The sequence below is a fragment of the Tinamus guttatus genome, unplaced genomic scaffold (genome assembly GCF_059628265.1).
Source record: "Tinamus guttatus ecotype Peru unplaced genomic scaffold, ASM5962826v1 Tinamus_guttatus_pri_ptg000287l, whole genome shotgun sequence".
Classification (NCBI taxonomy): Eukaryota; Metazoa; Chordata; class Aves; order Tinamiformes; family Tinamidae; genus Tinamus; species Tinamus guttatus.
In genome coordinates, this window is record NW_028288821.1 from 3,991,223 (window position 1) to 4,005,734 (window position 14,512).

Here is a 14,512-nt window from a genome sequence, read left to right on the forward strand (position 1 = left end):
TTCCAGTTGGCTACTGCGGTTTGACAGGGGAGGGACAGCCAGGATTACTCCCTGCCCTGGAGGCAGCGGGATCATTCCTGGTGCTTTCTTGGACCCTGGAGACAAAACTGTTCTCCAGCACGTTCTTCTGGCAATGCTGAGCCTGGGGGAAGGCAGCAGCCTTTCTCTGAGGCTTTCTTTGAATGCTTTGCCCCAGCAAAATGTGTTTTCCACATTAAAAAGTGCGATGGTTCAGGTTTGAGGTCTCCAGGAGGAGCTATATGCTGAGAACTGCCTGGCTCAGCACACAGGAGCTGCGATTTGGGGCCCCAACCCCTGTCCTGCTCTGGACCAGGGCCCTGCTAAGTGGGGCTGGCTCCATCCATCCCAAGGGAGCTTGTGAGGACTAATTTCACAACGTGCGTGGAGCCCTGGGAGTGAGGTGTTGCATTAGGATGACGCATGGGCTTTGCAGGCTTGGAGCTCTCATGACCTTTCTCTCTGGGGGGCAGCAAGGGACAAAGGCAGCACCTGAGGCCAAGTCTCCCGGACACGCGGGCACCGCTCAGCGGAGCGGGAACATCAGGAGGGGAGAGGCCACCAGCCCAGTGCTTGTCCTGTGGGAGTCATGTCAGTAAAAGGTGATTGACTCTTAATTCTACCTAATTGAATTAGGTACAGCCAGAGCAAAGGGGCGCGAGCAGAGGGCAGGCATTGACTGCCACTGATGGATGAGCTTCAATTATTGTCCTCTGTTTTATATGAGGGCAGAGGTTTGAAACGTAACCAGCTGTGAAAAATGAAACCTCAGCCCCTCTGAGCCGGGGCTGTGGAGGGCTCTGCCCTGCCTGAGGATGGGATGAATGAAGAAAAATACCTTTCTCTAAAGCACCCATGTCCCATTTTCAAGTTTTCTTTAGAGGTCTAACACTGCTAATGCTGCCAAGTCCTTTTCCCAACCCAGAGAGGGCAGAATCAGCTGTTTTGACAAGCTGCTTTGAAAAGCAGATGATGGTCATGTTTTGGAAGCATGCAACCCCAAATCGTGGTCAAAAAAAACAGTCAAAAAGCTGGTCAGCTGGCAGCTGAGACATTGCAGGGACGGTGCCCATGGGCAGGTATCACCATGCCGCAACGCGCTCCTGCTCGGGCTGGCGCTCAGGGCCAAGGCGAGCGGCTCAGAGGCACCAGTGACAGAGGCAGCACCGGCTGCTCTTCTGCTCCAGCGCTTTTCTCCGAGCCCTTAACCTCCATGGGGAGCCTTTCCGTGTCCACACAGCGTTACTCCGTCACGTGCTCCCGCTCCAGAGAAGCACACGAGGACGCGCGCCGGGAGGACGGCTACCTATGGAGCAGCAGCAGCCAAGGCAAGTTCCCAGCTGTCTCCGCAGGCACAGGTGGCACTTGGAAGGGATTTGGGTCATTTGCAGGTGTTAAATAGCATCTCATTAGTGTTCTCCTGGGTATCTTCCCCTTGGCTTTACCCGCACTAAGTAATAGCTCCCTGAGAGAGGGGACAGGCTGGCTGGTGATCTGAAGCACCAGCTGCCAGAGGAGATAGCAAAGCTGCTGGGGAGCCCTTTAGCTGAGGGATGCTTTGGGAGATGGTTTAATCTTGTGCCCGACGTGTTGTCTTATCTTAGCATTTTTCTACTGCACATGTAGTAAGACAAGCAATTAATAGGGGTGCAGGAGCTGCCCCTTGGGAGCACAGAGGGATCAGGGCTCTGGTTTGGCCCGTTTCCCCTTGAAGGCTTGGGAAACTTCAGTGTTTTCATTGTCTGGTAGTAAAAAAAAAAAAAAAAAATACAAATTGACTCATTTGTTGCAAACAGGGCCAATGGTCTGGGTGCTGAAAAACACAATGGGAGTTAGTTACCCTCATGCAAATGTACTTCACGCTTTAAAGGGCTGGATTTTTTTTTCTCAGTGTAATTAAAAAAAAAAAACATGCTACAATTAGGCTATTAAGAAAGACACAGGCATCTCTGATAGTTACAGGTTTAGTCATCACTCTTGTTTCCCCGAGGCTGGAGCAGAACGGGCCTTTCTAGGGCTGTGGAGAATGTGCATGAAGTAGTCTCAGCTGAGGATGCTAATCAAGAAAGACAAAGAGATGGTGAGATTTGCGCTGGCAGAGAAAAGGAGGAGATAACTCTGAAAACAGAGGGTTTCAGCCTGGTGACAGCAGCTTTGTTGCTTTGGGGGTCAAGCTGCAGTGGGTTTCTGTGGGTTTGTTTTCCTGGGAGAGGAAAACTGTTGGGTGTCAGGGCTGGGCGAGTGGGGATGACTGGGGACACGCTCATGGCCGTGGTGTGGGTCGTGGTGGTCATGGCTGCCAGGTCACCCCAAGAGCTATGAGGGCTTAGAGACGGTCAGCCCGTGGGCAGCTGGTGGTGAGGGGGGTTAGCTTGCTCCCCAGCTGGCTATTCCCAGCTAGGTAGGACTGTGCAGCCGAGAGGGAACGTGAGTGGGAACCCAGGTTAGTAATAATGGTGGAGTTGAGGGGTGAGGACAGGGTCAGGAGACCAGAGACAGACAAGGAAGCTCCCCATGGGTCTTGCATCCAAGCGTTGCCCTAAAGGCATGAAATCTCATTGAGATCACAGCTAAAAACAGTACTTTCGGCTGCTAAACCAAGCACAGCCTGTCCCAATTTCTTAAAGAAGCCACAGGCGCTAATTAGCAGCTGGGCCATTAATAAATGCAATTTACAGAGACATGCCTCCATGTAGGTTTGCTCTTTGACTTGGAGTTTTGCTACGCAACCACGTCTAACAAACCTAGCTATATATTTAATTTCATCTTTATCTCTCTAAATCCTTGCTTGAAAGAGAGCTCTCTGTTCTCAAGGGTGCGAGATGTGAAGGCGAGACAACCGCAGATGAGCTCCATTAAAGGTAAATGCATTTTCAAAGGTGTCTTTGTACAAAGCCTAGAGGGTCAGACAGAAGAGTAATTTGTGACTCAGCCAGGACCTACTTAATATTATTAGTGTAACAGAGGAAAATATTTCAATTGAAAGTCATTGGGCACCCCTTGAAGTCTGCAAAGATGAAAAAATATAAATGAAACCACTTTGGCTATGTTTCTGCCTTAACATAAAACTTAAAATAATTTCATTTTTGAAAGAGGCAACTCAAAAAGAAAAGGGGGCAATGCTCTCTAGGAATTTTTAGATTCAATTCAGGTTGAAGGGAAGGACTGGCTTCTGTTTGATGCTCTTTTTAGCATGGAGGACTGGATTGCAGCTCCAGAATAGAGCATAGTCTAATGCTGCTCTGCTGCCATGTGCTAGCCCTGAGAAGCATCACTCCTTTAGACCCGTGTCGTCTTCTGGCTGTCTTTGACGCCAGACATCCACATGCTGCTTATTGTAGTCACCGTCTGACTTCTGAAAGACAGAATTGGAGGATGTTACGGAGCTTGAAGACCACAGCCTGGATCCTTGAAGTGAAGCAGAGGGCGTCTCCTGTGGGTGGCCCTCTTTGACCACCTCAGCCAAGTGTAGAAGGTTCCCGAGCTCCTGCACGTGTGTTGGTACAGCAAATTTCCTGCCCTTGGCGGGAAGCTGCAGCTCCAAACAGAGGAATGAAACCCCAAACACCTCCAAGCTGTAAAGAACCTGGTCTGAGTCACTGACTGGGGCCTGCATCCAGACATTTGTGAGGCTCAGGGAGAAGGTCTCAAGTGTTAGGCTGCTTCTTGCCACTCTCCATAAGATGAGGCAGCATTTTAGAGCCAGCTCCTCCTTTCTGTCCTGGTTCGGTTCCTGGCATTGCTGGCTTCAGCATTCCTGGGGTTTTAGTGCTGGGAAGATGTGACCACTGGCAGCCAGGCTGTCCCTGCCTCTCCGCTGCCAGCTGGAGATCTCTGTGCTCTCTTGGCCCTGGCTGCCCTCTCCAGAGCTGGAGTCAGAGCGGGAGGCAGAGATGAAAGGTTTTGGGTGCTCACCTTGACTGTCTTCTCCTTGAAGCTTAAATAGTGGGAGTTAGTAGTAGCAACACATTCAATTTCCTTTTAGACATAATTAACTTTGCTTTGTCAACAGCCAGTCCTGATGATCGGAGCTGCTGACCCAAGGACCTCCAAAATGAGTCACCAAACCCACAGGTGCTTTTTTAAATGGAAAGCAAAGGAGGGGTTATTCGCTTAATATTGACTGCTCTCTTGGGTTGAAGTCACTGCATGTTTTCTGGCTTTACCTGAACTCACATAAATAAGAGTCCAATAGTCACTTCACCGGACTGGGGCTTCAAACCCTTGGGGTGACAGTGCTAAGACTGGCAGTACTTAGGACATGAGTTAAGAGGGACTTCTGACATTGGAAACATGTTTTCCATAACTAGCCTGATTCTTGATGTTACATGGAGCCAGATTCCAAACCCACTGAAGGTAGAGCTCTTCTCATCTTTCACTGTTGGAAATCTAGAATCAGGAAAAGCCAAGAAACAAATAAAAAACACATTACCTTTGCATTTAATTTAAGGAAGCCAGTGGGAGTGCAGCAGCTTTGTGGAGCCTCTGGTACCTGGCCCCTTTATTTCTGTTTTCTCCTTGAATAGGAACCCCGTGGGGGACGCTATGCTGTAGGAAGGGATATGGAGGACAGTTGTGTGTGGGGGAGAGAATCCTCTCTATTTCCATTTATATCTTTGTGGTATAAGGAGAGGAAGGTGAGGAGCTCACCTTTGGATCCTTCCCTGCTCCCAGGTACTGAGGTGTTATAGGGCCTCTATAGGGGGAGGGCATCACCCTTCTGTACAGAAGTCCCAAGGATGGTGCGGGCATGAAATCCCACTGCCTGCTTGGCAGTAGCAGCAAAGCAGCAGCTGGAACAGCTGTGGCAGCAGGGATTTAAATAACCCATGTCCTGGTACCTGCCGTTCCGGGAAATGGGCTGGCGCTTCCCACCCTGCTGGTGGGGGAACTGCTCCGTGATGCCACCGCATTGGCGGGGGGATTTGAGGAGCTCGAGTTCAGCATCTGTTTCCTACTGCCATCTTCAGGGCAGCCGCCGAGGCTCGGCATGCCATACACTGCAGATTTATTTTTAATCTCTCTATTTTTAGGCTGGTGCCGAGATCTGTTTTATGCTGGAGAGATTTTTTTTTTGGAGGGAGAGAAAAAAAAAAAAAAAAAGGAGCTCTTTTCCTTCTGACACACAAGCTGTCAGTGAAGGCATTATTTTAATTTTAATTTATTTTTTTATTTTTTCCATTCAGTTGCCTTTGTCAGAAAGGGAAAGAGAAGGAGCAATTAAGCGACTTTCAAATAATGGCAGCTCCCACCTGCATCTACGCGCCCAGCCCATGCCGGTTGCGGTGCAGCAAGCGCCTGCACTGCCGCTCAGCAAGGACTCGGGATAAAAAGTGGATGCAAGAACTGCACTAGAAAACCATAGGAAGTGGCGGCAGCTGATCCGAAGGAGAAACTCCACATGGCCCTGGCCGTAGCTGTTTGGCTTGGACCATCAAGGCTGCAGCAATCGGAGGAAAAAAAACCAAAGGAAACAATGAATGTTTGGCCCCACCAAGAGAAGCAGCCCCCAAAGAGCAAAGCTCATCCGCTTTTCTTGCTGTTTCCCTAATTTGCAGCTTCAGGTGAATTGAATGAGGAGAGGAGCAAGTAACTGGCGAGTACCTAAATGAGCTGTAATGGGCTGGGAGCTGGGATTAATGCCCAGAATAGTGGGGGAGTAGAGCAGGGTTTATATTTGTGACTGTCCTGACACATAATTTGTTTTAAAAAGGTTTTATGAACTATTTTTTAAGTGAAAAGTGCCAGTTTGAAATTCTTGGAGACCAATGGCTCCAATTAGCTGCAGAGGTTCAGGTAGGCTGCATAATAAGACTTGCAAAAGAGACTTTTCCTCTCTGATACGTGTTTTTATGAGGAGGAATTTTCTATCAGGCTCGCTGGAGCCCTTTGCTTCAAGGCAAGAATGGGGCCAATTGTACTGGAGCTGCTGGCCTTGCCTGGGCTGGCTTTCGCTCCCATCCTTTCCCTGGGTTGCCCTGGAGCAGTGCTGCATTTGCAGGCAGCGCTGGTTGGCCCCGAGGACTGCCGGACTTTTGTTTGAGATTACTTTGATTTCATTTTATTTATTTCTTTTACCTTGTGCTACTATGCTATGGTCTGATGTAAGCGAGCCATTAGGGGAGTTTCGGGAGAGCACAGCGAGCTACCAGAGTGATTACAGCCTGCTGCAATGGGAGTGCTCCAGTTCCTGTGTCCAATGGTGCAACCCAGCACGCGGCAGCGCTCTGAAGCCTGCCCAGAGCCAACTCGTTGTTGCCCTCCTGTTCCGAAATACCCGTCCGCTGGAGTCGGAGGGACTTTCTGCTGTGGTAGCGCAATGGAGAACTGTTCTGGGCAGCACAAGACTTGGCATCTCTCTTATTTTTCCCTGGCTGAGTGGCCATTTGATTGAAATTCCTATTTTTTTCATGGATTTCAACTCTCTCTAGATGCCTAGCTCTAAAAGCACGAGTCTTGCTGGGTCCTTGAGGAGAGGCAGATGGTGTTTCTGTGCAAGGCGCAGCTCACCCGCACACCTCCAACACCTGCTCTGGACTTGACAGCTGCTCCTGCCTCTGCCTGTGCCCTGTGGGTACAAGTGGAGAGGTCTTTTTTCTCAGTTGCTTTGTAGGCCCTGGGATTGGGTGCTGAAGACTGGCACTGTGCAGCTCCTGGACCAAACGCTCCTACCAGCACAGCTTGGGGAAAAGGGAGATACGGTTCCATGTGAAGCACTCAAGGGATTTCTGCACCAGCTTTATGCTGGGCTGACCTCTAAGGGAGAAAGGAATTATTGCACTGCCTGAGCTGGCGAAAATACCGTCTGCAAGAGTGACACAGAGAGTGCAGAAGTCCTCCTGGCCCTGGCCACAGGCAGAATCCTTTTTGTGCAGCCCACATAGCGCATCCACTTTGCAAAAGCCACCTGCATGCTTTTAGCACTTATAGAGATGCACGTGGAGTGCAAACTTGAGATGAATCACGATGGGACACCAATTTGTATCGCTTCAGGCCTTCTTGAAAGTCGGGTACTGAATCTGCCTGGATGTTTTTCTCCAGATGGCAAATGGAGGTAGAATCTGATTCCCAAGCAGTCTCCTGGTCTCTGTGAGATCCTGTGAGCTGGGCTGGACATGTTTCCAACAGTTCCTGAACATCTAACATCTTCAGGTCCAGAAAAGCTATTCCCTGGGATGGTTCAGCTCTCTGACCATTCGGTCCTGGTTTAGACATGGATCTCCAAATAAACCTGCTGTGTGACAGCTCTGTAGCAGAGCTGGGCCACATGAAGGTGGGCAGGCGTTCTCCACATCTCCACATTCCCATTAACTCTCACATCTTCCCTGCCTGTTTGCCCCATGCCGTTCCCTTTACGTACCCGATCTCCAGCCTGTGGGTAGCCTTGGGGAATTGTCAAAGAGCAGAGCGCCAGCGCGTTCACCACCAGATTCCCCAGGAAAGGCGACTTTTCTGCATGTCTGCTTCCTTGGTGTGACAGGCAGCTTTTTGCAGGCTTTCCTCCTGGAGCTGAATGCAAGTTGGTGCCTCGGCCACAGTAAATAACATATTGATCTGCTGTCGATGTGGGTCAGTAGGTCTGACTCCTAATCCTACAGTGAGTGCAGTCATTTCAGCAGGAGCACTAGCCACTCTTGGCATGGGATCCAGAGGCAGTTGTGGACTTTGTACTTTGTTTTTTTTTCCATTCTCACTGCATGCAGGGATGAGCTAAGGATTTGCAGCTCCTCGCTAGCCAGCTGGACGCCCATCCCCTTTCCTCCCAGCCCTTGAGGAGCTTTTGGGAGGCAGATCCAGAGCGCTGCCACTTGTCATGCATGATAGCTGTTGCATTAGGCAGTGGTGACATGGGAGCCTATGGGCCCCTTTTGCCCAGTAAATCCAATGCCAGAGTCTGTTTCTGTCCCTTCACTCCTCTCTTCAGCAATTGTAACTGGATAGGTTGCGAGACCCAGATGTGGAGGTGGAGCAGGAAGAGAAGGAGAGGCACAAAATGGGCCAGAAGGCTGAGATATGGGAAGCAAAGGAAGAGGTTTGTGTTTCACCAAGTTTAAAAAATTCTGGCCCGGTGTTCAGCCTTGTGCTGTCCTGTCTACCCATGACAAATTGTAAGGAGCAGCCAAATGGCCCTTCAGTCTTGGGTTCTTTTGGAGACCTGAATTCATTGCGTCAATCTGGAGCAACTCCACCACAATTCCTGGGAATTTCCCTCCGGATGTGCAAGAAGAGATGCCAAAAGCAATGACAAACTTGGATTGCTGGAAGCCAGGGGACAAGGAGGCCTTGGCTGACGTCTCCAGACGGGCTGTTGCTACTGGTGCAAGTTGTGTTGGGGAGGCTAGAGACGCTCACCCGGAGGCGTGAAGATGTCCCTGCACCCAGGGCTACAGCCCCTACCATGGGATGTGGAGGGGGAAAAAACACTTTAGCTGCTGAGGGCCAACTAGAAGAAAACAGCAATGAGTGGAAGGGCCTGGGCATTTTTGAGCGCATTGTTGTGCGAGGGGAAGTGAGTCACGGCGGCGCTGAGCGGGGCTGCCTTTCCACACGGTGACGCCCCGCGGCAGGGCCGGCTGCCATGAGGGAAGGGCAGCCTCCCTCCCGGACGGGCTGCTCACCAACACGGCCGTCCGTGCCGGGGCTGCTGCGGCCGAGCCAGAGCCGCCTCTCGGGAACAGTTTTGTTTTGGTTTTCAGGGAAAACAGGCCTTATTGTGCTATTTTGCCATGGCGCTTTCTGGAATTGTCGGTTTTCTTTCATCCCATCTGGAGCTTGTTCTATTATTATTACTTCATATATATGTATATATTTCTCTCTCTCTTTCTCTTACCCTGCAGACAAAAGAGCAGACGATTTTGGTCACAAAGAGCTCTATTTTAGATCTAAAGCAGGCGTGTGGCGGTCTCGGGGGACGGCAGTGTCTCGGTGGCGGTCCGCACTGGAGCAGCATGGTGTCTGCGCCGTGCTCAGGGGATGAAAGCACAGGAGCAGTCGGTCCCCTGCCACATGCCAGTGAGGGAAAGAGCTTTGTCACTTCAAAGCCTGCCCAGCCATAATTTTTAGCATCCCTCGTAAAAGCCACACAAAGAGGGACAGTCCCCTGGAGCGTCTTTGCCCTCTGGCTCTCACTTTAAAGGAGGCTCTGAAGGGGAGAAGGGATCGCATGGGTTTTCATGCTGCCCAAAGCTTCTTCCCACTCATAACCATCTTGGAGCAGAGGGGAAGGCTGGTTCAGCAAGACCAATATAGGGAAGCGAAAAGCTTCTCCCTTGGTCTCCTGCCATGGCTGAGGAGGCCTGACACAAGGCGCAGTAGTGCCGCGAGGCCAAGGCATGACATGGCAGTGCTGTGAGGGTCTTCATGACTCAGTATGTGGGCAACCCGGTTCCGACATCCAACATCATCTTCAAAATGGAGGCAGTTTTACTGCTGATGGTGTTTGACTGCTGCATTTTGTGACTGTTTGTTGTCCCATTTTGAAGTGGTGGTGCTGCTGGGGAGGAACTAGTGTCCCATCTGCAAGGGGAGCTGACGGCTCAAAGGTTCCATGTGGCTTTCCATGCCATGTCGTGCTTGGGCACCAGAGGGCATCAGGGACCAGCCCAGCCTTGCTCTGCTTGCCAGCTCCCAGAGCTGGTGGTCTGGGCTTCAGGCACAGGCTGGGTCGGGCTTTTATGCCTTCACTTTGAGGGGAGGTGGGAAAGCCTGGAAGCTTGTCCCATCTTTTATAAACTCTCTGCAGGCTGGCAGTCAGTGAGAAGAGCACAACGTCATTCTTTGAGATATTTTTCTGGGATGCATGGAGCCAGGATGAACTTGTGTCTGTCTGAACCTGGGGAGGGCTTAAAGGCAGTGGAGAATCTCATATTTTTTCCTATGTTGCTATTTGTTGGCAGAGCCTGCCCTCAAGCCTGGGATTCTCGGAGGCGGAGACAGGCTCCCTTTGGAGCCCTTTCCTCCTGTTTGGGTACTGGTGAGTCACTTCACCCTGTAAACTGTCTCTTGGACGATCTTTCAAAGGGCAAATATGAATAAAGCTTCCTGAAGACCATAGGGAGAAATCTCAAGGACTGTGTAAAATTATAAGTCCAGTTCAAATAACGCCTTGTTTTGCTAGCTGTGACCCGCTAGTGCCAACATCTGGTATTTTCCCTTCCTGCCCCATTTCTCTGTCATAGAAGATATTTTTGGCTAAGCAGCTGAGCCCAAGCTCTCCCTGAGACACATGGTCCTGTGTAACTTGCTGCGGTGTTACTAACCTCAGGTCTAGGACCCAGGGTTATGCTGAGTCCTGGTTGACTCTTGCCAGTCCCACCAGCAAATAACTGGAGTGTAACCAAAGCCTTCACCTAAGGGCTGGGGTGGCCACTGTTTGAGCAGAACTAGAGCCCTTCAGAGTTTTGCTCCAGTTTGGGGAAATGGGGCAGGTTTATTGCATTTTTCCAGGGAGGCAAGATCTTGCCATGCACAAAAACAGCTTGGAATTCGCTGGGAAAATTTTGCATTTGCTCTGCTTCAGCCTCCCGAGGGACAAAGTTCTCTGCTGTGAGAAACATTTGGCCCTGGTGATTACCCCTGCACGCTTTGCTGGCCTCACCTTTGTGCCAAGGAATTTATACCACTCCGGTGTATCTTGATAAAGTTGTTTGTGTTTCGGTGTCTGGTCCTGGCAGGGCCACTCGAGCTTTTGCTCTAAGCTGTATAATAGCAATGAGTGTTTGATTTCCTTGACTGCATCTTGCCATCCTGCTGGAGCTCTCGGTGGGGCTCTGCAGGAGTCGGCTGCTGGGGGCAAGGCCACAGGCTGCAGCGGAGCCGGCGACTTCCTGCTGGCGCGAGAGGAGAGGGCTGGACACAGCCGGGCGAAGCAGGAGACGGAGCCATCAGGTAAATCAGAGGCTGCTCTGAGGGTGCCCAGGGGAGCTGTGGATGCTGCTGACAGGGAGAACGAAAAGAGGACAGAGGTTGCAGTCTCCTCGGCACCAGCTTTTTATGTATTTCCTCCTGCTCTTCTTTTTGTTTTGCCCAAAAAAAAAAAAAAAAAGCCTTTAGAAGCAGTAGGGGATGGAACGTGGAGCCTATCCCCGCGAGCTCAGCCCTGCAGGATGCGCTGCAAGTCTACAGTACCTGGGCAGCATGGAGGGGCTGTCAAACATTGCCCACCAGCTACCTCCCTCTGCAACCATTCCCCACGTGCATCTCAGCACTGGGTGTCCTCCTGCCTCTGCATTAACCAGCCACATGTCACCCTTTCTGTAAGGGAGTGAGAGCTCCTGAGCATACTCTGGGCTCGACCAGGCCCGTGAGCAGGATCTAGAGCTCAAAAGCAGAGGAACCAAAAGAGGACACAAGCAGTGATCCTGGAGCCAAAAGAGTCTGTTAAACCCAGGGAAGCTGTGGGTAACTAAGTACTTTTTGATGTACCAGATGGTTTTGTAGATCAATCAAGCAAGATAGAGCTCTGCCTCCTACTGGGACACCTCTGGTTCCTGCACCCCACCATCCCGCCTCACCAAGCTTTCTCGTCACTCTTGCTTTAATCCTGGCTCCTATGTTTTTTTTTTTTTTTTTTTTTTTTTTGTCGTTGTTGTTGTTGTTAAGTGGTGGCTCTTTATGATCCATTATTGTTCTGCTAATCTGCTGTCTGGAAACTGTCAAGACCGAGTAGTCACTCATGACCTTAACGGCAGTCACTTGGTTCCTGTCCTTGGGCACAAACGAATTGCCACCATAAATAGCAGTTAAGAGAGGAACAGGATTCAAGAGTGGCCATACATCAAGAAGAAGGATAATGCAGTTAGTCCTGAGCTGTGCATGGTGATAGCAGGAAAGGGTCTTTGGTTGCCTCATCTTTGCTGGTGGATATGGGCATCCCTTCAGGCAGAGATGTTCTCTAGCGGGTGCAACTGAGAGGAGCTCTGTCATTCACCCTGCTCTTTTCCTGCTTTTGTCCAGTTCAGAAGGCCTGTTTCTCATCTAATCCTGCTCTGTTCAGTGTCTCTAATGTCACAGTACCTGTTGAGTCTTGCCTCAGAAGTGGCTGTGTTCTTCTGTGGGTGGCCAAGGCATTTCAACATCTTGAGTAGGAAGAAGCTCCACACTTCTGCATAGCCCATCCTTGTTGAGCTCAATTTGGTTCCTGCAGTGTGCTAGAGATAACAAACACTTTTTCCACTATGAAGTGTAAGGTTGTCTACAGATGCTGAAGAGCTGAGGGTGTCCTCTGTGAATGGATGGAGGCCTCTAGCACATACAAAGTGCTCCTGTAGCTCCAGTGTTAGCATCTTGATCATGCTGGGAGCACATGTAAACATGACTTCTTACTGAGTACGTTTTTGCCAGTTGCATCCTGAAAGAATAGAAGATTTTCAATATGTGAAAGATGACCTTAGATGCCAGTTCCATTGGTTTTAAGGCCCTTTTGAGATTTTTGAGAATTTCTCCTCCCAGCTGGACTAGGAATACAAAGTTGTTTTTTACAGAGTCAGAGGAATGGAAGCTCATTTCCTCCTGCTGGGGAGAACCAAATAAGGAAGAATTCTCTAAGCTAGCTTTGCTTTCTCCCCAAAGTGTGTCAGGTTGGCCCACAAGCAAACCAACAGGCCCAAGCATGGTTGCTTTTGTTGCCTCTCCTAATCTGTGAAACATTGTTGTGCTGCCTCTAGCTTTTATGCACTCTTTTGGTTTGCTGCTTGCAGGTTGGATGCTGCTTTCTGAAAACCATAATCAAGTTCTCATCGGGCTTCTGTTTGCAGGGTGGCGTTGTCCACAAAATTCGTGGATTGCAGGCTTCACAGGATGCACACTGGGGGAAATGTGCAACAGCAACAGGTGAGCACAGCATGTTGCCATTTTTCTAGAAAATGCCTTTAAAAGCAGCTTGGGAGCCTCACTGCTGGAGATGGACCCTGGGCCACTTGTAGTTAAATGACCTAATCCAGCAATTTCTATGAACACATGAAAGACCTGAAAGATGAAAGAAAGGGATTGAGGAGAAGGAGCAAATTCAGATCAGTGTAAGAAAATTCCCTCTATTGCTTTGGGTCTGGATTAGATCCTCTATAAAATTACCTGTGAGAATTTTGTCTAGATGGCACCGCCTTTCCCATGGAGCTATGGCCAACAACAGCAGAAGTGTCAAAGAACAGGCATGGACATTTCTGACTGCCGCCTTGGCTGCCACCCATCTTTCAGTGCTGATTGTATTTGGACGCTGCCTCCTGCCCTAAGATCCTGCATGGTTAACCATGCACAAACGTGTTTGCAAGAGCAGAATCACAAGGAGCCTGTTGTGACCAATTGCTAGTGAGGTGTCCTGGTAGGACAACAGTACAAAGTTGCCTGTCTCTCATCAGGGATGTGACAGTGGGTGGGAGCAAAAGCAAAGGACCGTGTCACTGTGTTGTGATGCAGCTACTTGATTACACATGAGAAATAGTGATTTGTCAAAAAGAAAAAAAAATCCACTGCTAAAATGACTGATTTAGTGTATATTTCTCTCCGAAATGGAGTCAAATCACACTTTGTATTGGCTCAGTTATGTTTTCACTGTGTTACACTAGCAGACACCAAGCTCGTCCATTATTAAAAAGGACCTTGGTGTGTCTGTGCTCTCTCTGTGAGGAGTAACCCACGTAATGAGCGTGGGTAAGAGTTCTTGAAGAAACTGCATGGACTGGAACAACCATAGGAGAAAAGTCATTTGAGTGAGAGAAACCAAGTTGCATTTTGCTTCAGTCAAGACTCCTCTGTTGGCTGCTTTGGCTTTTGAGCAATGGTTACAGAGCTGGAGGCAGCGATGTACTTCTTCTTTTGCTTTGCAAGGCCAGAGAATGCAGTAATGCCAAGGACATGTTCGTTTAATTAAGACCTGCAGCCTACGTGATGGAGCCCTCCTGGCAGGGATGAAAGGCATGGCTGTTCCATGGGAAGCATCTTTGAGATTAAGGAATGCCAAAGGCAAAGAAGCATCAAATATGATTAAAAAGTGATTAAGACTGACTTTGAAAAACAGGACTTGAGGAAACAAATCCTGTGAGATAAATAGAGGGATTTCACTGAACACTCAGTGTGGTGAAATCACTTGAGGTGGAAGGAAAGCAACAAAGCCTATCTGACACAGGCCAGATCTCACAGACGTTGTTTATAAGTTTTATGATCTTTTGTTCTTGTATTTTCCTCTTTCTTGCAGCAAATGGAGCCCTGCTGAAGAATGCTTAGCTGAGGCCTGAAACCCTCCACAGTTTCAGCAAGTCATCTTTGCCCAGCCTGCAGGAGCTGAGGCTCGGGGCACTGACGGGGAGGATTTCTTCATGGAGAGGTAAATTTGCACTCATGCAGGACTGGGCACATTTGAGCCCTTTTGTTTCTCACCGTCTCTGGCCTTTGTTTGCTGCTCCAGGGAGTCTGTGTGGATTCAGCCAGCCAGACCAGAGTAAAGGCAGCGATGCCCCATGCTCCCCTCCTCGATCACCCTCACAGAGGCTCTGTAAGC